Source organism: Canis lupus, chromosome 4 (assembly GCF_011100685.1).
Source record: "Canis lupus familiaris isolate Mischka breed German Shepherd chromosome 4, alternate assembly UU_Cfam_GSD_1.0, whole genome shotgun sequence".
NCBI lineage: Eukaryota > Metazoa > Chordata > Mammalia > Carnivora > Canidae > Canis > Canis lupus.
In genome coordinates this window covers 57,413,039-57,440,925 of record NC_049225.1, presented here as the reverse complement: position 1 = coordinate 57,440,925, position 27,887 = coordinate 57,413,039, and the positions used below count along the sequence as shown (strand labels likewise).

The window sequence follows — 27,887 nt, the reverse complement described above, 5'->3', positions numbered from 1 at the left end:
AGGTAAAATCTTATAAGATAAATGGAATAAAATAGAATATATACAATACATATATATAAATATATAATATATACAAAGATAAAACATATACAAAAGAAAAGCTAAATTTGTATTAACTACCAGGGCACTGGAAATAATGAGCCTAAGCAAAAATAGAATAATTACTTAATCCTACTAGAGTTTAATAAGATGACTTCTTAAGAAAAGACAATGGTAATTTACCTAGGATCCTTTAAAAGTCAGTAATAAATGTTATTTTTTTTCAGCAAATGTGTCTTTTAAAAAAACTTTTCATATAATAAGTAAATATAGAAAATATATTGAACTAAACTTAATTAGTAATATGTAGGACCTACTTAAAATATACCTTTAACTACGGACATAAAATACCTCATAGAAGTAAAAAGGGTTACCATGTTTTTGAGTAACAAAGGTCAAAATTTCAAATATTTTTGATTTTCTGTAAATTTTAAAAGTTGATACTCATTGAATCTCAATGGAATTGTTTTCCTCACAAGTGAACAAATGATTATAAAAAGAATAAATGAGAAAGAACAACCAGAGAAAAAGATAAAGAATAGTGGGTGACTATTGTCAGCCATCCAAAATTTGTATAATAGTTTCATTATTACAATCCCAGTAACAGCTGCAGTCAGATGAATGACACAGAAGTGAAATTCCAGAAACAGACACATGTACATCCCAGAATTTAGTTTAAGATAAATGTATCATTTTAGATCAGCAATTACAGGATTCAATAAGTTGTGCTCAGAGAAAAGGAAGCTGGGTCTTTGTCACAAATAATCTCTTAAAAAAATCTTGGACTAACTGAATAGTTAAAAGGAACTAGAGAGGCACCTGGGAGGCATAGTCCATTAAGCATTGTGTCTTGGTTTTGGCTCACATCATGATCGCAGGGTCGTGGAATTGAGCCCTATATCAAGCTCCACACTCAGTGGGTGTAAGATTAAGATTCTGTTTAAGATTCTTTCTTTCCCTCCATGTCCATCCCCTACTTATGCATGTGTACTCTGTAAAAATAAATAAATAAATCTTAAAAAAAGGAAGTAGAAAAAAAAAACTCTAGAAAATATTTTCAATGATTTGAAGGTGTAAGGAATTTCTAAGCATAAAATATAGAAACTATATTTGAAACAATAGGCTATATCTATAAAGATAGGCTATAACTATATTTGAAAAATATAGGCTCTATAGGAATATGATATTGAACAATTCTTTTAATCTGCCTTGAAGAATATTAAAAGATAACTGAAAAGGTGGAATGTTTGCAGCATCTGGGACAGGAACAGGCAACATCATAAATATAAAAGAAATTTATAACTTGAAAATAAAAAGATGGCCAAACCAGTAAAATACACAAAAGATACATTGTAGGCAATCTATAAAAGATAAAATAAAAATACTAATGGAACACAAGTCATCACCTAACAATGTAGAGCAAATAATAAAATAACCATTTTTCATCTATCAAACTAGAAGGAATTATAAAATATATCAACTGAACTGACACAGATGTTGGCATTTTAAATTGCATCAAAAGCATTTAAAATATGTGTAATCTTCAACCCATTAATTCAATTGTGGGTTTTTTCCCTGAGAAAATTATTGTGGGTATATACAAATATCTTATGTTCTTCATAAGGACATTTACTGAGCATTACACTTAAAATAATGAAGAAGTTGAAACAAACTAAATGCTCAGCAGAAGATTGGTAAAATATATACCAGGGCATTAATATTATCATCCTTAGTTATGTTACTGAAGATAAAACAGGGTGATTTTAAAAAATATTTTATTTATATATTTGAGAGACAGAGGGAGTGTGTGTGCGCATGAAGATGGGGAGAGGCAGAGGGAGAAGCCGACTCCCCACTGAGCAGGGAGTCCAATGAAGAACTGGACCCCAGGACCCTGGGATCATGAAGGCAGATGCTTAACCAACTGAGCCACCCAGACATCTGTAAACAGAGTAGTGTTTATAGCAGACTTTAACCTTAAAACCAGGTTATAAATAAACAAATACACACACACACACACAGTTTGAATTACAAAACAAAACAAAACTGGTAACATTCAACAGTTTTGGTCTAGAAAAACGGCAATTTTATATAGTCTACCCAGTAATAAATTATTGTGTCTGTTTTGTAGATTACACACACATATATATACAGAAATTAAAGTATAAGGTTCTGGAAGGAAAAAAACCATCAATAGTATATGTCTCTAACTGATTGGCACATGGAATTGTTGACACTTCAATTTTTTCTATAGTTTATAATTTCCTATATGTTTTAAACTCATCTTATCATATTTTAAAAATAAACAAGGAAAGGGCTCCTGGGTGGCTCAGTTGGTTGTGTCTAATTCTTGATTTCAGCTCAGATCTCATTCTCAGTGGTATGAGTTCAAGCCCCATGTTGGGCCCCACACAGGGCATGGAGCCTATTTAACATAAACAAATAAACAGATAATACAAAAATACCTCCAAATTATCCTTCCCTACCCAAATGCCCGGACTAAAATGAAGCTTCCATACCACTGTCCTCCTTGTAGAGTGACATTTATCCCAACTAATACCATAGGATGTTGAAGGGGGTTATTTTTTTCAATTTGTGACATCAGTTCCAATCTGTTAGCTTGTCTTTTCATGGTAACAAGGCACAAGTGGCCAGGAGAACAGCCAGTTGTAGAAGCCAAAATTAGCTCATATGCAAGTCCCTCATCAGACAAAGGTTGCTACTATTAATCCTGAATGATGGGAAGACTTATTGTTAAAGAGATTTAAACATGAAGTAATACGAAAACTTTCAAGAGGGCATTAACAGAGAAAAAGCCCATCTAAAAGAATCTGGCACCATACATTTTTGCCGGAACCAACACTGAGAAGATAATAGGCAGGCAGTATTTTTTTGACAGCTAAGGCCAAAAGGAAAGCACAGTGAGTTGTAGAATTGTCATTTTCTGACAGTAGAAATTATATAAATCCATCTACAGAGACTATTTTATTTTCTGTAGGATTAAACTTTAGCAAGAATTTATCATATAAATCTAGGTATGAAGGACATATAGTGATATAGTGCCTCATTCCTCAAGGTGTAGCCCATGTAGCAGTGTATCACCTGGGAGCTTGTAAGAAATGCTTGTAAGGATATGGGGCCTCATCCCAGACCTCCTGCCTCAGAATATTTGTTCTAACCATATCCCCAGGTGATTCAAATATGTGAGAAGCATTCATGTAGTAGACATGATGTCTTCAGCTCTTGTTTAATGGGAACACTGGTCACCCATGGGCAAGAGGAATTCATTAATGGAGAGAACACCTAAAAACCCCTATCCCTCTACAGTTAGATACAGACCCTGGAACAGAGTCATTTCTTATGGGCAACTTTGAGGAAAAGCTTTAAAGAGTCCGATAACAATTCTAGAGAAAAGAAGAATTGGGTTGCAGAGACAAGAGACATTAGAAAATACTTGAACAGTCCTTTCACATCGAAGAAGACGTCAAAGCAGTCTATCATTAAGATGGTCATGCCTAACACTGACAGTTGGAAATTGAAGTAAGAGGAGTTCTCTTAATATTAGAAATTTCTTATAAATAGGAACCAAGGGCATGGACTACCAGAAGGCCAATATTCTGTCACCCCCATTACCATTTCTACTAGCAGAAACTATTAATTGAATTCTTATTCTGTTCAAACAGTTTTTGTTTGGTTTTGTTTTAAGGTATTTTACCTTTATATTATTCACCTTTTTAATCTATTGTCAATTCAAACAGAATTCAGAGACATTAAATAATTTATTTAAGGTCACCCAATTAGCAAGGGGCAAAACTAGCATTCAAACCAAGCTATATTGCTTCCACAGTGATTCTGAAATGGGAGATACTAAAGAGGGTCTTCAATGGTCAGATAAACTAGAAACAACTTAATACTTCCCAAACTTTCCTTGCTGAGTATCAGAGCCATCCTAAGTGCTTTTGTAGAAATCTAGATTCTAGAGCCTCATTCCTAAAAAGCCTGTTGTGTTTTGGTTGGGGGATGGAAGGAGATTGAAAAAATATGCCTATTTTAACTTCTGGGATAATCTATTATTCTGTGTTTCCCCTGGTCTAATTTAACCCAGGTGTGGGACCTAGGAATGGGATATATTACATATATCCATCCCTGGTCATTACTAAAAGAAGGCATCCAGGGATGAGCCGTGGATTTCCCACAACCCCAGAATACAGTAGTGGAACACAGGAGCCCCCCTGGGTTCTCCAATTTCTATGAAATTGCCATGTGACCGAGGAAAACTCATGTACAACTATGTGGTTCTTTATCTGAAAAATGGGAATAATTATACCTTGCTGTTCCCTAGGGATATTACTAGGCACTTTTAAAACATGAAACACTTTTATCTTCTTGTAGGGAAGCAGGAGGTGTTTTGAATAATAATGACAATGGAAATAAAAATAAAAATAAACGCACAGAACCAAACATTTTCTCTAAGAAAACACGTTCTTAAATGCATTAGCTGTCCAAAAAGAGACAAATAGAGTTGCTTTCATTTTTTTCATTTTCTTTATTCTCATAAAGCTCATTAGCCAGCAATTATGCAACAAATGCACACGGAAATATAGCTGTAGTATTTGAATTTTGTCTGACTGCTGAAATGTCTCAATATACTAATGAAGAAAAGATGAAAATTCACACGAACTTAGAAACAGTCAGTTTGAATCCCTAAGTGCACAAGTCAGTTCAGTGCATTATGCTGAGATGCTTCTTAAACAGAGAAATAAGATGCTAACACCTAATATATTTTAAAAATGAAAAATGATATAAGAATTTAAATAACCATCACCTGTGACTAGTTTCATTTTCTTCTCATGGGAAGACTGTATTTCTCTAGATAAATGTTACCTTTTTTATCTTAATGGTATAACATCATCAACATTAACACCTTGATAACTGCTTATTGAAAACAGATATAGTGGAAAGAAATATAAACATTTTTGAAAAACCTCTGCTTATTCTCAGTTCCATGAACTACTAACTTTTTAAAAAAGTATTTTATTTATTTACTCATGAGAGAGAGAGAGAAGCAGGTGCCAAGCAGGGAGCCTAAGGTGGGACTCCATCCTGAGTCTCCAGGATCACACCTTGGGCTGAAGGTGGCGCTAAACTGCTAAGCCACCTGGGCTGCCCCAACTATTAACTATTAAACTAGGGTAAGTTCCTTAACTTCTCTGGGAAATTAGGGTGATAGTTCTTCCTCAAATAGATGGTCTGAGCATCACAGATAATTTATGTAAGTATTTGGCACAGCACTTGGCACATTGTAACTGTTCAGCAAATGTCATTGTTCTAATTCTCCCTTTTTGCTTAACTAGTAGGAAAATGGGAAAAATTCTCTCATGTAAGGGACCTGGATGTTCCAAATCAATGCTTCCTTATGAGGAGGTTCCTATTTTAGGCCAGCTCACTGGTCCTCGGGTTCTTGAATTATAAGCAAGATGGTGTATATGAGAGTTTGAATATAAGTACAAATGCCATTTATACTTAAAAGTGTTTTGGTGTTTAATGCTTTCAGAGAATTGCAGGGTACTTGTACTGTAAAATCTAAAGTGCCTGGCTTCTCTTGATAAGAGTTATAAGTACAACTTTCAGTCCTGTGAGAGAGTTTTTAGCCCTCCAACACCCTGGTAAAGCAAGATACATACTTCAGTCTCTGCTAGAGCACTAAGTGGAACTTGTGGGTAGAACTGCTCGCTTTGCCGCAACTGGTCCAGGTGCCCCAGTGCCTCAGTGGACCTGTGTTTCAGGGGAATGATGCCTTCTCTTCCTGTACAAACCACTCTGCTTGGAGTGGTAACAACATGACCCTCATCCTCGCCTGAGCTCAGGGCCCTCTCCTTCTTCCTACCAGGTCTGGAACTGGCAGAAATTGTCATAAGGTTTAATTTTTTTTATATTATTGTCATTTGGAGAATATTGTATTCCATGTGAAGGCCCACTCAGAGGAAGAGTCTGTTCTTAGTTTCAAAACTAGAACTACACAATGTGTCTCTAATCCGCTTGAAACATCAGCAAAGCGAATTTACTTGTTCCTGCAAACAGAAGCAAAAGCTTCAAACAAGGTCTGTCCCGGAAACAGCCTTTGCCCCACCCACCCCAGCATGTACTCAGCCCTTCAGGAGAACTAGTTCTCCTGGAAGCCTGGTTTGCTCCTTCAACTGGGGAAGTGGCACTTTTTCTCCTCTGGGATTTTATACAGAGGAGCCTGGACCAAATGTTTCCTATGGCCTTTTCAGACCAGAGTGTTACGTAGCAGTGGTACCAGTTGTTTTAATTTCTACCTGTTAAAGTTGTGGAAGGACTTGAGCTATCATCTCACTGGTCACTATTCCATCATCCTTCTTTCCCTAAACTCAGTCTTATTGATCAGTGCATCACCAAATCCATCACTTACTATTTTGCTCACCTCCAGTTGGCTTGAGCACTGTCAGGTAAATAGATTCAAGTACAGAACTGCAGGTACCGCTGAGCATATAAGAAAACATGCCCTTTCCCTGAGACATAGGGTTGGAACTGATCACCCACTCCATAACCCCTACACGTGGGTAGTCATCACTTGCACAGTGTATGCAGGAGACCTGCCAAAGAATAGTAGAAACATACATGTGGGTCAGTCTCTATTATCAACATTACTCCCATCAATTCCGATCTGTCAACACCACTTGGAACTGTTCTTATACATTAAAACTATTGAATGTTAACGAGGAGGGTTAAAATTTTCAATGCATTTGATAATCTCTGTTGCTAATCCTGCATGCTTCTGAACTGACCTCAATATTAAGTCATAGCTAGAATTCATTTCACTTACTCAGAAAACATATTGTGGACCGAGCTGAACACTGGGCAAGATATTCTACATGCATCACCCTGCTTAATATTACTAGAGATTATTTTGTAGGTACTATTGTCATTTCCACTTAATAATGAGGAAGTCAGAAAAAAAAAATAATGAGGAAGTCAGGATGCAGAAAGGTTAAGGGACTTGCCCATCTTTGTACAGCTAGTGAGTGGCAGATGAGGAATTTGAACACAAAAACCTATGGTTTTTCTAGGATACCAAATTGCTCTGCTAGAAATTTTATTTTGAGGAGCTAGATGTAAAAGCCCCTTTTAGTGAATTACAGAGCCCCTGTTACTTAGGCCATGTTTTTTGTTTGTTTGTTTAGGGTGATAAGGGAATTTTGGAAAGAAGGAAAGTACCCACTTCAGCAGGGCAGGAAATGCATAAAGCACAACCAGATCACAGTGAGTACCTTAGATGAGCCAGTTCCCAGAATACATGGGCGGGGGGCTTTCCTTTATGGGTGGCTGACATGTTTATAGTAAGAAGCTGGGGAGAAGCAGCAAGAGGATCAGAGAGAAAGGAGAGCAGAAAAATCAACAACCACTATTTGGTAGAAGGTGGAAGGATGGTGGAGGTCAAGCTGTCATTTTTTCCTGGTTGGTTTTAAGACATTTTTATTTTTGCAATTTTATTATGGCATGTCTAGATATGCATCTGTTTTCTTTAAAAAAAAAAAAACACTAGCAAAAAACCACTAGCTTTAGATTCACTGTGATTCATAAACCTATCATTTGATGTTTTCAATGGCCTGCATACATTTTTTTTCAAGCCATTACTTTTTCAAATATTGTCCCGGCCCCATTTCCTCCCTTCCTCCAAGTCCAGCTGCTCTCCAGCTCTTGACAATTGGTTATCCTATCATTTTGTCTCTCTCTGCTGCATCCTGGAAAATTTCTTCTCATCTACCTCTCATTAATTCTCTTTTCAACTGCATCTAATCAGCGGCCAATCCCACCCCCTGGATTTTAAATGTCAGGTGTAGCTTCTATTTTATTTAATTTTTAAAAACCTGCACTAGCACTAAATTTTCTTCTCCTTTTTAGACTTTCTCAAGCTTGTCTTTTTTTAAAAAAAATAAATATAACAAGCCTACTTGTTTTGTAATCTGTATTTGATAATTTTATGAAGTCATGGGGACTCAGTCTCTACAGCTATCATTTTTGCAGGCTTCTACTCTCAGCTGCTTGTTGTTTGGGGGCATTTGTTTATCTGGGGCTGTGGGCTGGTTGTTGGCTTTTAAAATTATTTTGGGGGTGTTTCTTAGGATCTAAAATGAGGAAACATTCCTCCAGAGAGTTTTCATTTCCCTTTCTCTGAAGCTTGGATTATTGATCGTATGAAACCACTTTAAATACAAGATTTGAGGAGTTTTGGAGTCAGGACGAGACTGGGTTGAATGGGTTGTCTTCCCGTTCATACCCATCCTGAATCTGCTCATCCAGGACAATGGTCATCCCAACTCCAGGAGGGTAAGCAAAGAAGAATGGCTTACACTGATTTGCCCTCACCTAGATTCATGTGCAAATAATGTTTATCGGACTGCCCACCTTGGGCTGGCTTTGAGTTTCCACTTGCTTGACCCAGAGGTATTGACAAAGGGGCTACAAATCATTCAGTGATGGCTAGAAAAGATTTTTCTCCATCCTACTCAATAGGTTCATTATCAAAAAGGCAATAAGAAGAATAAACATAGAAAGTATTTTCCATGTTTGAAACTCACTGCAGTGGTATTCACTGCATTTTATGGATAAGGCCATTGAAGCACAGAGAAGTTAAGCTAAGCTCCTGAGATCATCCATTGTTGTTGAACAGTAAAGCCACAGTGGAAAATGCAGGCTGTCAATTGGGCTCACATTCTTAACCATGACAAGACTAGGATATTTGTGGGCCCTCTTCAAACAGGGGTATGAAAATTGCTCTATTATACGGAATGTCTCCATATACCACTCTATTATCTGGTCCTGATTTTTTTTTTTTTAGTTTTATTTTTAAAACTCACCTTGACAAATCCTGTATTTCTAACTTTCTTCTCTTTACAGTGCTGTGGTTGCCTGAACTGGTGTCTGCCTAGTTTCTTCTAATTATACTTATACCCCACTCATATTGGCACATCCGAATTTTCTTATTCTTTAAGTACCAGTATAAATATCACCTCCCTAAGCCTTTCAGCATGTGAAGCACCAGACACTTGGATCATGTCCTCCGTAATGCCAATTTGTTATTTTCCAGTAAAGACACTGATGTTCTGATAAGTTAAACAATTTATTAATGCCAGACTGATATCTGGCCTAGGAAGGATTTGATTCCTAATCTGCTTCCAAAGCCTGTGTTCCTAACCCTTATCCTGTATTTATCTCCTATCTCTAGATATAAGTGCATTTTGTATATACTTCAAGAAGCTCTTTTCACTTTTTATCTTATAGGAGTATTATTTTAGGACATGCCTCCCACTATATAATAAACACCTTGGGAAATAGGATTACTTCTCATATAATAAGACTAGCATGATGTTTATACATAGTTAAGTGCACAATCTGTCTTCTGATGGTTGCATAGACTGCTGAATACAAGGAGGATGATTTTATCAAGGACTAAAATTTGGCTTATTATGAGATTCTTTATCAGCGTTTAACATTTTCTTTGCTTAAGTGCTTTCTGTACTTCATGACTCTTGGTGAGATGTTCCATACTAGCCTAATGTCAATTGATTTCTGAATGGACTTTCAGTGGTGTTTTAATTATTGATTGTGAGATAAGTCACAATCAGCAAATAATCATCTAGAAATTGCAAAGACATTGCCATTGGTTATTGGGCACTTGCAAAGAGCCGATGAACCTTACAAGAACATTGTTGGTGTTTAATGAATGATGGAAAAACCATTTAAGGTCATCCTTTCAGTTTCCAATTAGTTGTATACTTTAAATCTTTAAAAAAATGTTTAGTAACTGGCCAAATCACTTGGTTTTATGATGGGGGGAGTGCTGTGAGAAGACTCATAGCTAACCAGCCAATAAAGAATGTAAGTCAGAACGTAGACTGGGAGAATTGCAGAATGATCATTATGATCTGTTGCTACACTTGTTATATTATATACATCATTATGTTAATCCTGCTGGTAGTTCTCATCATAAACAGGTCAAACTAATTACCCAGCAGGGAGACATACAGCACTGGCTTCTAAACTTATTTATAAAACCTTATGAGGTATCCTTTAAAACAGGAACTTGGTCTGTAATTAACACAAGAGAGATGTGCCTATTAAATTGGAAATACAGCCATTTGGAGAGACATTTAGATGAACACACTGCTTCTTATCTTGGATGCAAAAGTAACTACCACCTCTAATTTTTAAATCATCCTGTGAGACTCTGGAGGATTAAAGTATTTGCATGCCCTCTAGGAATGCACTGCAGAGTAATAGGGCCCTGGTGATGTGCCCTAACAACTGAGCTGCACGGCTTATTCATTTTTCTGCAGATTGTGAGACTCAGAGGTTTCTTCTCCATTATGGGATTTAGTTTCCTCATCGATGAAAAGAATTTGAACCTGATAATCTCTCAGAATCATTCCAGCTCTAGAATTTGTGATAAAAATTTTCATGACACACTTTCATCAACAGGCTATTCTTTTGTTGCTCTTCTTATGATAAACTCTTATAATAAACTTCAGACTCCTTTTGTGACTAAGCCTTGAGGCAGAGCTGAAAACATGGAGGGAATAATGTATACATGCAAACTGTACTCTGACAAGGCAAACGGCTAAGGACTGTGATGGAATTAGGAGTGATATGCTTGGGGGTACAAATGATGGCAGTGATGATGTAAATGATGATAAAGATAATTAACATTTGCTGAATGTTTGCTTACTATGTTCTAGGCCCTGCTGTCAATATTTTGGAGATATTATCTTAATTAATTTCCCAGAAAATCTTAGCAGTATCCCAGCACTATGACCATCCATAATGCAGATGAGGGAACTAAAATACAGAGTAGAAATAAAACATTATTTTTTTGGGGGAGAGAGAGTATGCATGAGAGCAGGTGGGAAGGGCAGAGGAAGAGAGAGAATCTCAAGCAGACTCCACACTGAGAAGGGATCCTGGAAAACCATTTGCCTTATTTCCAGGAGAACAGATCCTAATTCCACTCCTCTTGCTGAAGAATAAAAGACAATGTAAAGAGAGAGGTGCATCTAGACACATGCCTTTGGAAGTAAAATGATTCCAATCTTAGCAAAACTTGTCCAATAAATAAACCTAGAATTTGGCCAATTTAGTATGTATTTTTTCCTGACGATTGGGCATAGGATGGAAGAATGGGGGAGGTAGAAAAAAGGATCTCCTTTTCTTCTAGAGGCTTGCAGATCCCAACTCACTGTGAAAATCCAGAAAGCCTTCCTGGTAGAGACCAAATTTAAAGTGAGCCCAGGATTTGCGCAGGTTGAGATAAGAGATGGGTATTCCAGATAGGAAAGGCACAGGTAAAGACTAAAGGAACTGGAGGGCAAACGAGAAGAATCAAGTGTACATATAGAGTAGCACTACAAGATAAAGCAGGAAGGAAAACAGAACAGAGCCTCATTAGAGAGGATGAGGATGACTACGTAAGATTTATCTCTACAAGTCCAATTAGAATTGTGTGAAAAAGAGAGAGCCTGAGATTTGAAGAGCAAAAGTGTTGTCAAAACTTCCCTATTTCATTCTGTTTGACCAGCTACTATAGTATAGCGGTTATAGTCAACCTGACTGCTTAGAGGCAGCCCTTTGGCTGATTCTAAATGTTGTGCTCTGGTTTCTTGCTACTCCTCCTTTCTCTCAGCTCTTCGTCATCGTGAAAGGACATTCCCAAGAGGTCAAGGAGAGTTTGCTTCCCTCTCTTGCCTTCCCTGATCATAAACTGCTTTATTAAAAAGCTATTCCTTGAGTGCTTGCCTCTTTTCCTTAGGCCTGAATAAGCAATTGTTGCCCAGGGTGGTTCAGAAAGCAGTCCCCAAAGCACCAAACATTTATCATCTCCTTCCTTAGCAAGTAAGAGCCAGGAAAAAACCCAAAGACCTGTTATTCCCCACTCTAATGAGCATCCAGAACAGCCCAGTGTTTCCACAGGAGGGAGCAATTAAACAGAATGAGTGGCAAGAAGACATTTCAAAAGTCAGATGGAAGACTTGGAGGGTCTCCATTATCAGTCAGTAGACAGCAATTAGGGAGAGGCTGGAATTCCAAACTAAGGCAAAGCAATTGTTAGGCAGGCAAGGCACAGGAACAAGGAACAGGTGCTATTTTCTCTGATTGACTATTCCTTCCTACAGCCTCCAAATGATCTTTAAAATGGGTGAAATAGGGGCGAAAGGCACATCTTTTGGTCTCTTCAACCCAAGACAGTTAGAGAGGTCAACAAACTATGACATTATAGCCAGTTGTCATAGAAGGAATTCCAGAGCCAGAGCCACGTCTCCTGGGCTAGAATTCAGAATCTACCATTTAGTGGAGATTTCAAGAGTCTCAAGTTGGCAACTTCCGGACCAAAATTAGCCCAAAAGCATACACTACTTAAATCACATAAAATTTTCAAAAAACAGTTTGCCTTAGAGGCCAGCATTTAAATCTTAGGAAATTTCACATACTAATCTGGTTTTCTTTCTTTTTTTTTCTTTAATTTTTTTTTTAAATTTATTTGTGATAGTCACAGAGAGAGAGAGAGGGAATGAGGCAGAGACACAGGCAGAGGGAGAAGCAGGCTCCATGCACCGGGAGCCCAACGTGGGATTCGATCCCAGGTCTCCAGGATCGTGCCCTGGGCCAAAGGCAGGCGCCAAACTGCTGCGCCACCATACTCTGGTTTCTCTTCAGATCGTATAAATCTTTCGCCTTTTACTAATCTAGTTTTCTAGCTTCTCCTGGGAGTGATTGTGTGGAACTGAGCATGGTCTCCCATGTCCTCTTTTCCCCCTTGCATGTTCCTCATCACTCCTGTTGTTCTTCAACAGTATGTCAAGGTCATTTACATTTATTGTGCTTGCACTGGGCTTTTTTCCTTCATAGTTCAGAAGCATTCTTTATCTTCTTACTTTTAATATCATATGGAGAAATGAAAGACCAAAAGAAAGAGCTTCATTTTTTATACCTGACTCATTTATATGCTTTGCTAATGCCCTGTGGGCATTAGAGGTTATATCCCCATGTAGTAATTGCTTGCATTATTAACACTCTGTATGTGTCAGGGGTCTTTTAGTTAACACCCTGGACAAAGTACCTAGCTACTATATAGTACTATTATTATCTTCACTTTATAAAGAAACCATGGTGCTATGACTGTAACCAAGGTCACAGGTATTGTCAACTAGGGCTCAAACCCAGGTATTCTGGCTCCAGAATCTAGCTAGAATCTCCTGTATATGCTTCTATTACAGGAACCCAACTGGAGAACCAAGAAACAAACACAATGAACACTGGACATATATCCCCGCCATATGAAAAGAGCGCGGCTCCTCCTCACCATGGGACCATTAGACACCCAACATTATTTACAAGTCTATGAGGAACAAGGTGCCCTTAGGTTTATATGATAGAAGAAAAATACAGGTAATAAGGTGCATTTTTCCTAAGTTATACCTGTCCTGTTATTAATGCTGTATTATTTATTTATATTTTATTATTCTCACTTTCCCAATTTTTATATAATGAACTTTTAGTATCAGAAAAAAATGTTACATTCCTGAAAATATTGTTGTTTCTGTATTTCAGAAGATTAATTCCTCCATGCCTCTCCATCATGAGTGAGCTAGAGAGTGACTAGCAAATGGTATAAAGGTACCTACCTGCAATCTTCTGCAAAAGTTGTTTAGATCCCATGATATTATTATTTTTTTTCCTTTTGGAGACAAATGTTTTGAAAGGATGAACCACAAGTAAGACTTAGATTAGTAATATAGAAGGCTAAAACCCAGAATTATGGTAATGACTACCTGAAAAATTCATTTATCTCTGGGTATGTAATTACCCTGGCTTCTTTCTCCAGCACAAATAATTGGGACCAACCAGTATGTCTATAAGTGAATAAAGAAAAACACTTTTCTCAGGGCACCTGGAAGTTCATTCGAGTGTCTGACTCTTAATATCAGCTCAGGCCCTAATCTCAGGGTAGTGGGATCAAGCCTGTGACTGGCTCCATGTTTAGCATGGAGTCTGCTTAGGACTCTCTCTACCTCTCCTTCTGCCCCTTCCCCTCCTCATGCATTCTCACTTTCTATGAATAAAATATTAAAAAGAAAAAAAAAACTTTCTCTAGATATATGGGAGCTAGTACCTATTTATTTCCAGCTCTGCTTCCTGGGAAATGACTTCTCTACTCATTCTGGTACAAGGTCCCATCTCAGAAGTTTCTCAAGTAACCCAGAAATGGCCATGCTGTTCTTTCCATACTATACCATTTGCTCCATCCTCCCCCAAATTTTGCCCCATGATAATATACTTTATGTTGAAAGTTTGATTCCTTATTGCCAAGCCTTACATCTATTAAATATATAATAAATATATGTGTGAAGGAGAAAAAGAGGAAAAGGTTGGTTGTGCTTTGTGACATGAGAAAACTTTCCCCACATGTCTTTGCTTTTAATGAGGGTGATCATTTTAGGGTGGGTAGTTTCAGGATGGCAACTAGAAAAGAGGCCAGAAGGTCCTGGATTTTAATATAAAAATATCAGACAATGTTTAATTATTGAAAGTGTTTGGAATTGATTTTTCCTAATGCAGATAAAATCATGCTACCTTACAGGAGGTTATAAAAGAAATAGAAACCAGAATGGTCAAATGGAAGATGTGGACATACCTGATCCTGAATTGGGGCAAATTAAGTAATATCATTTTGGAAAATTATGAAGAAAAGGAGGAAAAAAGAAATGAGTTAGAGGGAATTTAAATACACTTATACTGGTAAAAGTGTATAGGAAAATAAAAACAGAAGGAAGAAAACCATACACCCACCTTTGGAGACCAACAATATTTGACTTAAAACTTCTTCCATGAAGCCTTCCCAGACCACACATTTAGATTATACCTGTCTTCTGCACTTTCACAGAAATTTTTTAACTGCTATAGTACCTCTATTATATGCACTTTTCTCTCTACCATTAGCTTGTAAGCTCTATGATTCTGTTGTAAAATTTATATCTTCAAAAGTGACATATGCCACAAACTGAGAGATTAAAAAAGATTGAAGATCTAAGCTACTGCTTCTGAGAACTGCTGGGTTGAAGGAAACAGCAAAATTATCTAGTCCAGATGTCCAAGCAAATCTTAAATGCTCACCTGGCAGGGTCATGTAGGAGGGCAACCATGCACAGGAAGAGGGCTGCTTTGGAGGATGCTGATCTTCTAACTGTGCATCATCTCACAGCTATGTCTTGCTCTGCTAGCAGGACCCTTGTCTGCAGAAGGCTATTGACTATCACTCCAACCTTGTCATGCATTCTTTTCCCCCTCACATATTAAACTCTAGAAACCTGGCCTTTGTTCTGCTTCTCTTACACTCCAGGGTTATTTCTACCACAGCACATTTCAATGTGCAGTTCCCTTTGCCTGGAGATCATATTCCCAGATCTTTGCACATTAGTTCTATTTCTAATTCATATTTCAACTTCAGGGTTACTTTCTCTCTGAGGACACACCTTACCATCCTACAAAATTAGCTCTCCTTCCAAGGTTTCCTGCTTTACCTCACTGTTCTTATCTTTATAGCATTCATCACTACCGGGAATTACCTTTTTTAATCTGTTCACTCATTACTCTTTTTTTTTTTCCTGCTTTTCCACTGAATGTAAGCTTCAGGAGAGCTTGTTCTATTCCTGGCTAGTGTTCAAACTAGTGCCTGGAACACAAGGCACTCAATAAAGTTTTATCAACAATGAGTGGAAGAGGGAAATGTGTTTATTGAACATCTACCACGTGGCTGGCACTGTATTAAGTACTTTCAAATATATTTTATTATTTTATTTTATTTTATTTTATTATTTTATTTTATTATTTTATTTTATTTTATTTTATTTTATTTTATTTTATTTTATTTTATTTTATTTTATTTTATTTTATTTATTTTATTATTTTATTTTATTTGCCATAGGTTTTGAAGAAGGCATTACTAATCCCCAGTTTGCAAGTAGAAAAAAAACCTGGAGAGATGGAGTAACTTGTCCAGGGTACACAGCAAGTGGGAAGAAAAATACAAAAAATGCAGCAGATCTACCAAGTCAATACAGCTCCAAAGTCCATGTTTATTTCATTTCATCAGACAGTTTTAATGTACATCAACCTCTTTTTCAACAAAGTGAGCAGCGTATTCTGTGACTCCCGAGTCTGACCTTTTGAAAGTATCTTGCTGACAGTTGGAATCAATACTTTTGCGTGTCAAGCTCTAATTTTTGCCACCAATCTGACATATTATTCCCATGTACCTCTGCCTCCTTTGATCCAAGCCAAAGACTGTCATATTCCATTTGAGAGAGAACAGAATTCAAAATGAAGGTTGTTACCATTAATTCCCTACTGCAGTCAGGAGTCTGCCATCTAGATTTGGAAGACTCATGCCTTCAATTGGAATTTTTAAAAATGCAAAAAACAGCTTCCCTTCTTTGGGCAGTTTGACATTTCTAAAGTCGTCTTTTTCATGATCATGTCAGTCAGATGCTATTCTTCTGTTGTATTCTGTTATAGTGCTTCACGTGGCCTACACAGTCCAGCATGATCTGGTTGTTGTCCACATCTCCACCTCAACTCCTGCCACTTCCCCTCTCACATATTTCAGCAGTGCATTCCTATTTTATTTTCGGTTAGTGCTCCATGATCTCTAATACCTTCATGTCAAAATATCCTCCAACTATAACTTCATCTGATTTAATTGCTCTTTAAGATGTTTTTTCCTAAATGTGGCTCTCTCTGTCAAGTATTCCCTGATCATCCACATTCTGCTGGCTGACTTTGGTATCTCTTGATCTATGATTAGTGTACCTTCTCCGTAATACAGTATAATATCTCCATAATAACTACACTGTATTTTAATGAATACTTGTATTTTTCTCTCTACTAGATTACTGGCAATCTGAGGCAGTGTCTTATGAAAGAAGTAGCAGCAGAAAGACGTGATATTTATGCAGTTCATATGAAGTGCGAGGTATTGTATCAGACACTTTACATATATTATCTCTTCTAATGCAGGCAATAATTAGTGTTAGTGTATACTGAACATATTATTTGTTCATTTGAGCATATTGTTTTGGACACTTAACATTGATTTCTCACAAAAGTATGTTATATATATCATTATTCCAATTCCATGGGTGAAAAACTAAAGGTCAGAGATGATAAATGGCTTACTCAAGGCCCAGAACTTTAGCAAATAGCAGAGCAACAATTCAAATCCAAAGGGAATACTCATTCTTTATTAGGCCACATACCTATGGAAATGCTGTTTATGTCAATATCTGTTGAACCAGTGAATTTATTTATATTTACTAAGCCTGATATTTGAGGTCATCTATAAGCTAGTGTTATCACCTACTCAATTCAAATATCCAAAGACTCTTCCAGCAATCCAAAATAATCTTTTTATACTCCCCAGCTCATCCTGTTCATCCCTTCACACTTGGCACACCCAACTTGAAGGATGGCACTTTTCTTCCCTGACTATACAAATAGGCCCCCAAATCCCAGGTTTATCTTAGAACTTAAGTTAGAGAAGTCTAGACAACTTCTAACTTCAAGATCACTATCTGTATGGTAAATCTTGGTACATCTTTAGCATGCAATCAAGCAATAGATTGTATAGGAAGAAATCGGTGCTTACAGTTCAGCTTTAGAGCCCAACTGCCTTAGTTCAAGTACCAGGTCTACCTTTCACTGGCTACATGAGTTTGGGTCAGTGCTTGTTTCAATTTCCTTATCTGTGAATTGAGGATAACAAGAATACATAACCTCACAGACTTGCTTTAAGAATTAAGTCAGAAAATTCACTTCTGTCATTAGCATAGCTTCCGCTTCATTTTAAGGACTCAATACTTTATATTATCATCTAATTAGACAAGAGATTATCAATACTAAAAGGAACTAAGTCCTTGATTTAGAAACAGGGAAACAGACCAGGAACAGTATAGCTATTGATTCAAAGTCATACTGTTTAACTAAGAATCACATACAAGTAAGTCTTCATGACTTCCAACTGCAAACAATTATTTATTAGCTGTTTATACCCAACAAGTATGTGAAGCTTCAAGGTATGAACACTTAATCTTCTTTTATATTCTTCACTGTTCCTAACCAAGTGTCATTAAAAATTCTCTAAGTAATGGACTGAAGAGTTTCTGGAAGAGCGTAATTTTTAGTTAAGCCTTAACATGCAACGGTATATTTTCCTGCCATTGCGTCAGCTTCTTTTGAGATGGAGACTAGAGCTACATAGTAGCAGCAGTATATTCAGAAAGGAGGAGAAAGGAGGAGGAAATGAGGAAAGAGAGGCCCATTATGAATAATCCTAGAAATAGAATCACCAGACTTGCAAATTCCAAGCATCTGGGGAAGGAATCAGACTTGTTATAGGAAATGGCTATTTACTGAGGGATGGAGGGACTTTGTTTCCCTAATCCAGAGCCTTCTACGCCTTATGTTTCTAGGTTTCAAAGAAAATGCAAATTGGGAAGAGAATAAAATCATTTATTTTTGTCAAAATATCTCATCTAATCCAAGACAAACTTTTCCCAGACTTACAGACCATGGTGAACAGTTTCCTCTCTAAAGTCCAATGACACAGGATCTGAAGAATCCCTCAGAATTGTATAATCCAAATTTGTAGCTCTTATTTTATGGTACTGCCATAACCAAAGTTAGGAAGAAGTGAAGTTTACCATCCTATACCTGTGCATCATTTCTACTTTTCTCCCACTATTTGTCATCCCTACAAGGGCTCTCATGTCATATGCCACCCTGTGGCCCAAAGCTTCACCAGAAGACTGTATTCTACCCTAGTCAGTTTGCCAGAGCCCAACATTCATTATTTTCCCTCAAAATTCTGATTCTCTTAATGTGAGAATGATAACCATACTGTGAGATTCTTGACAGTAGGGCCTTGTCTTATGCATATGTTTCTCCTAAAATAGCAAGAAGAATGCATATAGTAGAAAATCAATACATATTAGGTAGGTATGTAGATGGACAGAAAAATGAACAAATTCACTAAATGTGAGAAAGGAAGAATCTATACAAACTAATTTATGTTATAGTCAATAGAGTAGCTCTTTCATTTGTCCTTTCATTTTAGTAGGATTTTTTTCTCCCTACATGCAATTCTGCTAGAGAAGATGATAGCGCAAGTATCTTTTTTCCTCATTTCTTTTAGAAATACTCTTTAAACAGCCACATATTTCACATATTTGGTAAGGATCGGATGTATGATGTGCAAGTATCTGACTGTTGTCTTCTAACACGTAAATTGGGAATGGGTATTAGGACCCAGTCTAATTTTGATGAGCTTGTGTTATCCCCCTGCCATTCCCAATGGATACATTAACACAGAAAATAAATAATAATAATATAATTCCAAATGTTAAGGACTGAGGAGAAAAGCCTAGTCAGGTAAGAAAGAGAACTTGAGTTCAAAATATCTGATGCAGAACAGGCTTTTACCAGAGTCAATAGAGTAAGCATTATAGGAGAAATTAGAATTGAAAACTTTTTGGGAAAAAAAAAAAGAGATATATTAGTATTAAAAGGATTGCAATGGGAGGATGCAGACTGATACAAAGGAACTTTGTATCCTAAATGTGAAGACTTGAATTTGAATTCTGTTTCAATGAATAATTAATTGTTCTAGAGCCATGGGGCATTCATTTCATCACTCTAAATCTTTTACGTCCTCTACAAAAGGAGGAAGCCAACTGCAAAGTGCTGGAATTGTTCATTTTAATGAGAAGGAAGCATCATTCCCACTAAAGAAACATGATTACTAGAGATGATAATCAGAACCCAGTGTGAATAGTCATTCTTTCTTCTGCCACCACAGAGGGGAGAACCAGGGGACCAGGTAAACTCCTTCCTTGCAGCTCAGACCAGGCCTGCTTTCATCAATTCTCTGCTGCCCTTGGGATTTTTCAATACCCCGAGTTTTGAGGAGACCAGTGATTCACCCTTTTTCTACAGCCAGCCGACAGATCACACAGTGACCGTGGCTTTGAGGTGACATGAGCAGTTGTTCAAAGTCGAGCTGTTTCAATTTATCTCTTCCTTTTCAATTTAAGCTTCTTTCCAAAGGAGCTATAAACTATTCTAGTTGAAGCTATTTCCTTTCATCACGGCTCCCTCAGATGAAAGACAAGGCAAACATCATCCAGTAGGACAATGGTATTTGGGTGCTTTCCTTGCTTTCTTGTTGCCAAAGAATGATCAAATTCTGATCTGAAGACCATTTGACAAGACACTTCAGGTTGGCCTCTTATGGTCTTAATATTTATGTCGTAAAAATCTCTGGAACAGCATTATTCAATAGAAATATAATGTTAAGTCACAAATGTGAACCTCATATTAAATTTTCTAGAATCCACATGACAAGAGTAAGAAAAGATGGGTGAAATTAATTAGCATATTACATTTAATACAATATATACACAATATTATCAATCAAAATGCAATCAATATGAAATTATTTGTGAGATTTTTTTCCCTAAGTCTACAAAATCAATGTGTATTTCATACAGCATATCTCAATTCAGACTAGCTATTATTCAAATGTTCAGTAGATGCATGTAGCTAGTGGTTGCTGTTTTGGATGGTGCAGTTCTAGGCCTTGGCTGCCTTTGCTTGTTCAATATGTATTTTTACCAATAGAGTATAAAGAGGCTTTTTCCAGGAGTAATAAAACATTGACACAGAATGGGCTATCAAAAAATGCTGTGTTGAAGATGAAAACACATGTTAATAATTTGTTTTAAAACACCATGATTTCTTAAATTATTTAGGAGGAGAGGTTGGGAAGTAATGCTGGAAAGGGATTGTCCTACAAAGGAATGAAGAGAAGAGTCCATGATAGAGATGATGATTCTAAATGTAAATAATAATTTCTTAAGTATATATGATCTAATAGGATAGGTAGATGTTTCCAGAGATCTTTATATGTCAATATGTAATCCCCAAATAAGAGAAAACAATTAGTATATTTTATAGAAATATAAGGGACAAATTCTATCTCTTGAAAGTTGAAACACTATAAAGATTGCTAATGTTCATGGTTAGAATGAAGGGGAAAGGAGCCTACACTCTCCATATGATACTGGAGGTAAAACTGATATAATATTTATGACAAAAACTTGTCAAATATCCTTAAAACTTCTTTCAACACCATCATTTTAATTCCATTTAGTGGGGAAATTACTAGACAAGGAAATAAAAATGAACATAAAGGATGCCTGAGATTACTGAAAACTTGGGAACATTTAAGTAGCCACTAAGAAAGTGATAATTAAATATATTGTAGATATGCACATATACACTGAATAGAATATTATGCAGCCATTAAAATGTCAATGTAATTTTATATTTATTGAAATATATATGTTTATTATTAAATGGAAAAGTCAGGTTTTGGAACAATATGTAAAAGACATCATTTAAAATACACACAAGTGGGGATACTTAAATTCTGTTTTGTACTTTTGGGGAAATAACCTTATTTTAATGAGCATACAATCTTTAATCAAAACAAACAATAAATCTCTGTATTTTGAAAAAAGCACTATATCCTGGGAACTTTCTGAATAACAAAAAGAAAAAAAAATAAAGATAAAAGAGGATAGGCTGTAGTGGTTAGGAAAGCCTTCTTTAATGAGAAGAGCAATGACATAAGAGAATATAAGGAGAATATTTTTCATCAAAAGTACATTTTTCTATAACCCATTTATCTCTAAAGTGATTTAGCTGCAAGTCCTTGATCTTCCTTAACTTGAAATGTAGGAGAAAAAAGCCACATCAAAGCCACAGCCCAAAATGGGCTGTAAAATGAGTTCCTATTGGGCAAGTTTAAAGATTACAACCTTCACCTGGCCACGCACTCAAGTTTACCTGGGGGAAGAATAAAAGTGTTGAACTGGGAAATAAAATAATAGCAGAGCAATTAAAACATAAAAGCAGCTCAGAGAAAGGTCAACTGAGGATGTGTCACACAAAGGACAAAACACTGGTTAAGTTCTTTCGATGGGGAGAAACAGAACACCAGTCGTCTCTTGGCTCTCTGAGAAGGACCCAGTCTTACTGTACTTTCTCTGTAGCATGAATTGTGCCCCATCTCTCCTTTTTTACCCCTTCTCACTTTATATGATCTGCTCCCTTGTGAACTCCCTCAATAGTCTCACACCAGCTTGAATCTCTCCCACTCACTCCCTTCTAGGTGCTGTCCTTCCTTAATTCCAAGCCATCAAAGGCTCCCCAGGCTTTCTGGATAGCCCAGAGGCTACAAACGTGTGGCCAACAAGTCACACCCTTAAATGTTTGGGGTTGTCCTTGTTGTTATTTTGTTTCATATAATGGTTAAAAAATGATTTAGTTGGCCACTCTTAAAATGTACACTATTTCACATCAAGCCACAGACCTTCTGCTCCTGATTAATTACACACTGAGCAACACTGAGCTCACATCCATGGGATACAAAATATCCTAGAACCAAATTCCACCTGCCCATTATCAATGAGAGTAGAGTCCTTGATGATTTTCTTCTGGCTCACCTTCTCTTCCCTTTCTCTCTTCCTCCCTTTGTTTTCTTCACCCATTTATATTACCTACTCTGTCACTGCAGGGACAGAATCTAACAGCCTTTCATGGTGTAACTTAGGGCCCTTTCCAACAAAGCCTAGCCTACTTTCCTAGAATTATTTCCCATTTCACTCCTTCTTCCACTGATCTCTTCTCTGGGTACCCTCATGTGTTTTTCTCTTCTCCAAGCCCCATATCCTGCTTTCCTATCTTAAAGACAATACTTAAGTATTATGTATAAATTTTCTATTGTCTCCTCTGACTTTTCCCACCCACCTGCAAGTCAACTCTTCCTTCTCTAGATTTGGTTAGAAATTAGCATTCATATCTTCCACTTGGAAATCACGAATTACCATATGCTCACTTTCTGACACTCAGTAAGTCCTTTCCCAGTAACTCCACATTCTCCAGAGAACAGAGTATAATGCTCAAAAAAAATTTTGATTGATTGATCGATAGACAAATTGGGCAATCTCTGTCTACCTTTTTCATCTAGACTAGTTTCAGCCACATATCAACCATAAGGCAGAGAACAGTCAAACACAGAAAGCACAATCTTGATGATGGATGGGTTGACTGGACAGTTGCCAGAAAGTCACTAAAGTGACACCCCGTAAATAGCTTCCTAATGCAAGAAAGATTGCTTTGATAATTGCCAAAGCTCTTTTCAAATAAATGAGTGCTATGATTACAAAAGAGTTTTGCTTATTACATTTTCCCATTGAACCTATAAAACAGAGCTTAGTTCCGGGGCCAATTTGTAATTTTAACTTTTTTCAAGCTCCTTTGCTTGCTGAAGAGTATTTCTCATGACTTGTGCTTTCAACAGAGACAGGCTCTTTCCCTGAGAAACAGACACATCAATTTTATCTTGTACACATCAGTGGTAAGTAAAGCCTTTGTAGTTCTGATTTGTATCTCAGTGATCACGTGTTATCCATTGAACTTCACTAAACTATACTCTGCTTGTTCACCTGGTAACTAGGGTTTATACACCTGGTATCTGGATCATTCCTTGCTAGGCTCTGAGTCCAGGAAAAGGAAACCTAGGTTAAAATATAGGATCAGAGAGTGGTTAACTAATTAATTTTCCTTGGACATAATTAGCAAGAGGCATCCCCTGGGCTAAAATTCAGTCCCATTCTTTCTTAAAAGTACTTCTACTGTATTATAATGTCAAAAGACTCTGGAGGTTATTAAGTAAGCCACTCATACCAACTTTAACCAGGAATTTTCTGAAATATCTAATATTTGCATCAATTCTAGGATAGCCTACTTCAGAAGTCAGCAACTTAAAGTACATGGGTCAAATCTGGCCCGCCACTTTTTTTTAATAAGTAAAATTTTATTGGTACACAGCCATGCTCATTAGCTATATTATATATTAGCAATTTCCAAAAAAAGTAGAGTTGCTTATCATCTTGGTTAAATGAATGAATTATGAATTTTTCCAAAGGCAGATAACTCCCTTTACAAAGCATCAAGCCCCACCTGATAAATGAGTGAATGAACAAATGAATGAATGAATAAATAAACTCCTTTAAGAATTAACTTGGAGTACATAGCTCTGGAGCAATTGATGCTGGTCTTACCAAGGTCACAGAGTTGGAAATTAAATCCAAGAACTTGGAGTTTTGGTGGGAGTTTCTACTCTTTAGGCTAACTCAGTTGCTGTTTTAGTGATTAAATGTGAAGCCTTTGGCATCCAGACTATTTTATCTACTCATCTTTGGTTTACTATGAACCTTAGTGGGAAGGTGTGATCAAATGCAAGCCTGAGGACCTAGTGAATCACATGGATTTGATGCCTGTGCAGAAACATGGCCACACATCACTCCCCAGAGACTACTTCTAGTGGTCCTTGCCCATCTTGGAGGCTTCTGCTCCTCTCATTTCTCATTGAACTGATAATGAAGGAACAGTGAAAAAAGGTTGACAGCTCTCTGACCTTTAGTTAATTGAACAACAGATCCTGCAGCTTCCAGAAGCATCAGGAAAAGGAAATGAAAGAGATACATCACACCAATAAACATTTTCTGATCTAACCATCAAGTAAGTCGTATATGTGACTATGGAATTATTTGGGGTGGGGATAAAAGAAATAGATGCAGCATCCAATAAGAGTGGTTTAAAATTTTACATTTGTACCAGAGAGGGTTATGACACACCACATTAAGACTATTATAACTGATAGGCAGCCATAATGTCTACTTTGGAAGTCCTGCCATACTGTGGTGTAAATTTAAATTGGCATAATACCTCATGCCAAATAGGTATTTTATATGAACAATTATAATGATAATTTTGAAGACTCCAAAAATTGAGGCACTGGGTGGCTTATTTTGCTAAGCATCCAACTCTTGATTTCAGCTTAGGTCATGATCTCAGGGTTGTGAAATTAAACCTTACATCAGGCTCCACACTCAGGAGTCTGCTTGAGATCCTCTCTCCCCCACACCCCCTCCTCTCAACTCTCATGCTCTCTTTGACTGACTGACTGACTAACTAACTGAATGAATAAAATCTTTTAAAAAATACTCTAAAAGGATGCTATCAACCCAAGCTACTACCATAGTGGTACTTGAGTCCATTTCAGCTAACATTAATTTTATTTTTCATTGGGTAGGAGCAACCTGAACACAGCTGTTTATACAGGAAATATTACATTCACTAATGACAGTCTCTTAAGCTCCTGATGATGCTACTCATCAATGTGGACTGTTTAAATATTTCTCTGATATGAGGCTTTACTTTCCCTTGTTGGAATTTTGTGTAATAAACATGCATTGCTCTCCAATGTTGGTATTTTATATAACACGTGTGTTAAGAGCCTATTATATGCAGAACACTGTGATATAATTAGAGTGAGACTGACAACTACTTAGCCCCTTCACTCAAAAGGTTCCCAGTCCAGTGAGAGGAAAAAGGACCTGGAGGGATGATCTGTCCACTAGGGTCTCATTTCTTAGTATTCACATTGGCAAGGAATTTGAAATGTTTGGAAGGAAGCAAGGCAAGGAGGCATCATGGCAAGGTAAGCTAGGTAATGGAACTAGCCATAATTTCTCTTCAAATCATAGTTTGTGCTTTGCAATTACCCGTCATAACCCTTTTTGCATGAGATTCCCTAGATTCACAACCAGGCCACATAAAAATAGAATCTCTAATAGGGCATCCTGGAATCTGCATTTTAACAAATGCCACAAGAGATCTTTGAGCACATTCAAACTTTAGAACCAATCATACCACTATTTTCTGACTCCTCAGCCAGAAACCACAGGTCATTTTACATGTATTATCAACATCCTTTAAATCAGTGGGCAGTAAACACTGTGTATTTCAGAGTCAGCTGGTAGGGTTGAGAGGTGAGTGACTAAAATGCAGACTCCTTTCTGCTTCTGAAAGTCTGATTATATTGCTCTAGGGTGGAGCTTCTAACACAAGTAACTTTCTAATCGCATCTTGAAAAATGTGCCGTAAATCAAACTGATCAGTAAGTCTCATTGCCTCTACATCCTTAATATCTATAATTCTTTTTAAATCTTCTCTCCCGACCTACATTTACAGCATAAGACTACTCTTGTTGCCTACTAAAACTTCTGAAAAAGCCTGCTAATTATTCTTCCTGTCTTCAGTCTTACCTGCTTCCAATAACTTGTTTAAGCTGTTTTAAAAATGAAGTACCTCAAATATGCATAAGTAAGCATGTCTCTCCCTGGCTTACATTTCACCTTTGATTCTCCATGTCTATAGAGTAAAGTCCTACTCTTTATTTTTATGCCTGGCATACAAGCCCCTCATGATCTGGCTTCTGTTCTTTTTCTTATTCTACTCAGTTTGGTAATTACCCTCCTCACTTCACTCTCTGCTCCAAGCATCATAAATTACACATAGTATGAGGAATCATACTCATAGCTCTGTGTTCCTGTCTTATTATACCACTGTGTAATTATACTTGTATATGATGACTTAATGAAGGTCAGTCTCTGTGCTCTTCAGTAAGCCGCATGAAGGTAGGGCCACATTTCATTGACCTAGTGTCTAACACATTCTCTGAGCTTATATAATCACTCTTAAAATTTTTGTTACATAAATAAACTATAATGCAGTTTCAAGGCTTCATATCTAAAAATATGTTAATTCTCCTACTTAGAAGAACTTCCTCTTTCTGTATCCCTTTGCCTTCTTCCCATCATCAAATCATTCAAATACTAGTTAAAGTGTTCTGAGCATATTCCTTCCTTGCTTACTTTCCATTTTTTGAGAATCATATCATATCCCTTGATGTGCCTAAAGCAGAGTGTATTGCTTCTACCTGTTAAGCTCTTTACATACTTCTCTAATTGTACTGAACCCATTATATTAGCCAGAATGTCTATCTCTGTTATGACATAATGAAACACTAGAAAGCAGCGACTCTATTTTTTTTGTATTTTTTTTTAGCTTTTTTGTATTTTTTTAATTGGAGTTCGATTTGCCAACATATACCATAACTCTCAGTGCTCATCCCGTCAAGTGCCCCCTCAGTGTCCGTCACCGAGTCACCCCATCCCCCCGCCCACCTCCCCATCCCCTCTCCACTACCCCTTGTTCATTGCCCAGAGTTAGGGGTCTTTCATGTTCTGTGTCCCTCTCTGGTATTTCCCACTCAATTTCTCTCCTTTTCCCTTTAATCCCTTTCATTATTTTTTATATTCCCCAAATAAATGAAACCATATAACATTTGTCCTTCTCCGATGGACTTATTTCACTCAGCAGGGACTCTATTTTATTCCATTTTGAATTCCCAATGAAAAGCATAGCACCTGACATAGGAAAGTTGCTCAATAAATATCTATGAACAAATAATCATATAAAAGAACAAGACAGTGAAACAAGTGAATGAATCTATAAATGAATTAGTGGTAGTAGGCTGGTACAGCAAACTTTTATGTAAGCTTTCCTGAGATCAGTTGTAGTTCAAAACCTCAGAAGTCCAGTCAAACTGGAGAACATGCCAATGTTTGGATTTCTCACAGAGATTACTGGGACTAACCAGCAGCCCCACTGGGCTGGGAACAAAGGTAAAGAAAGGTCAGAAGTTAATATCTTGTAGTCAGTGTCTTCTCCAAACACAGATCAGAACATGTCATAGCTGTCATCATAGGCTATCAATCACCTCCCAATGCCTAAAGGTAAATGTT

The 27,887-nt window shown here is 37.0% G+C and overlaps 1 long non-coding RNA gene across 2 annotated transcripts in view; it reads left to right on the top strand.

The window, feature by feature from the left end:
- Window positions 1-21,756, top strand: part of LOC111095718 — a 30,663-nt gene extending 8,907 nt beyond the window's left edge. Inside the window, exons 6-11 of one of the 2 annotated variants that reach the window (XR_005357631.1) lie at window positions 7,245-7,323; window positions 8,242-8,391; window positions 13,332-13,731; window positions 16,040-16,243; window positions 17,003-17,086; window positions 19,831-21,756. This is a non-coding gene — a long non-coding RNA (uncharacterized LOC111095718). The remainder of the gene's footprint in view (window positions 1-7,244; window positions 7,324-8,241; window positions 8,392-13,331; window positions 13,732-16,039; window positions 16,244-17,002; window positions 17,087-19,830) is intronic. The other variant, XR_005357632.1, reaches the window with a different exon arrangement.
- The last annotated feature ends 6,131 nt before the right edge of the window (window positions 21,757-27,887 follow it).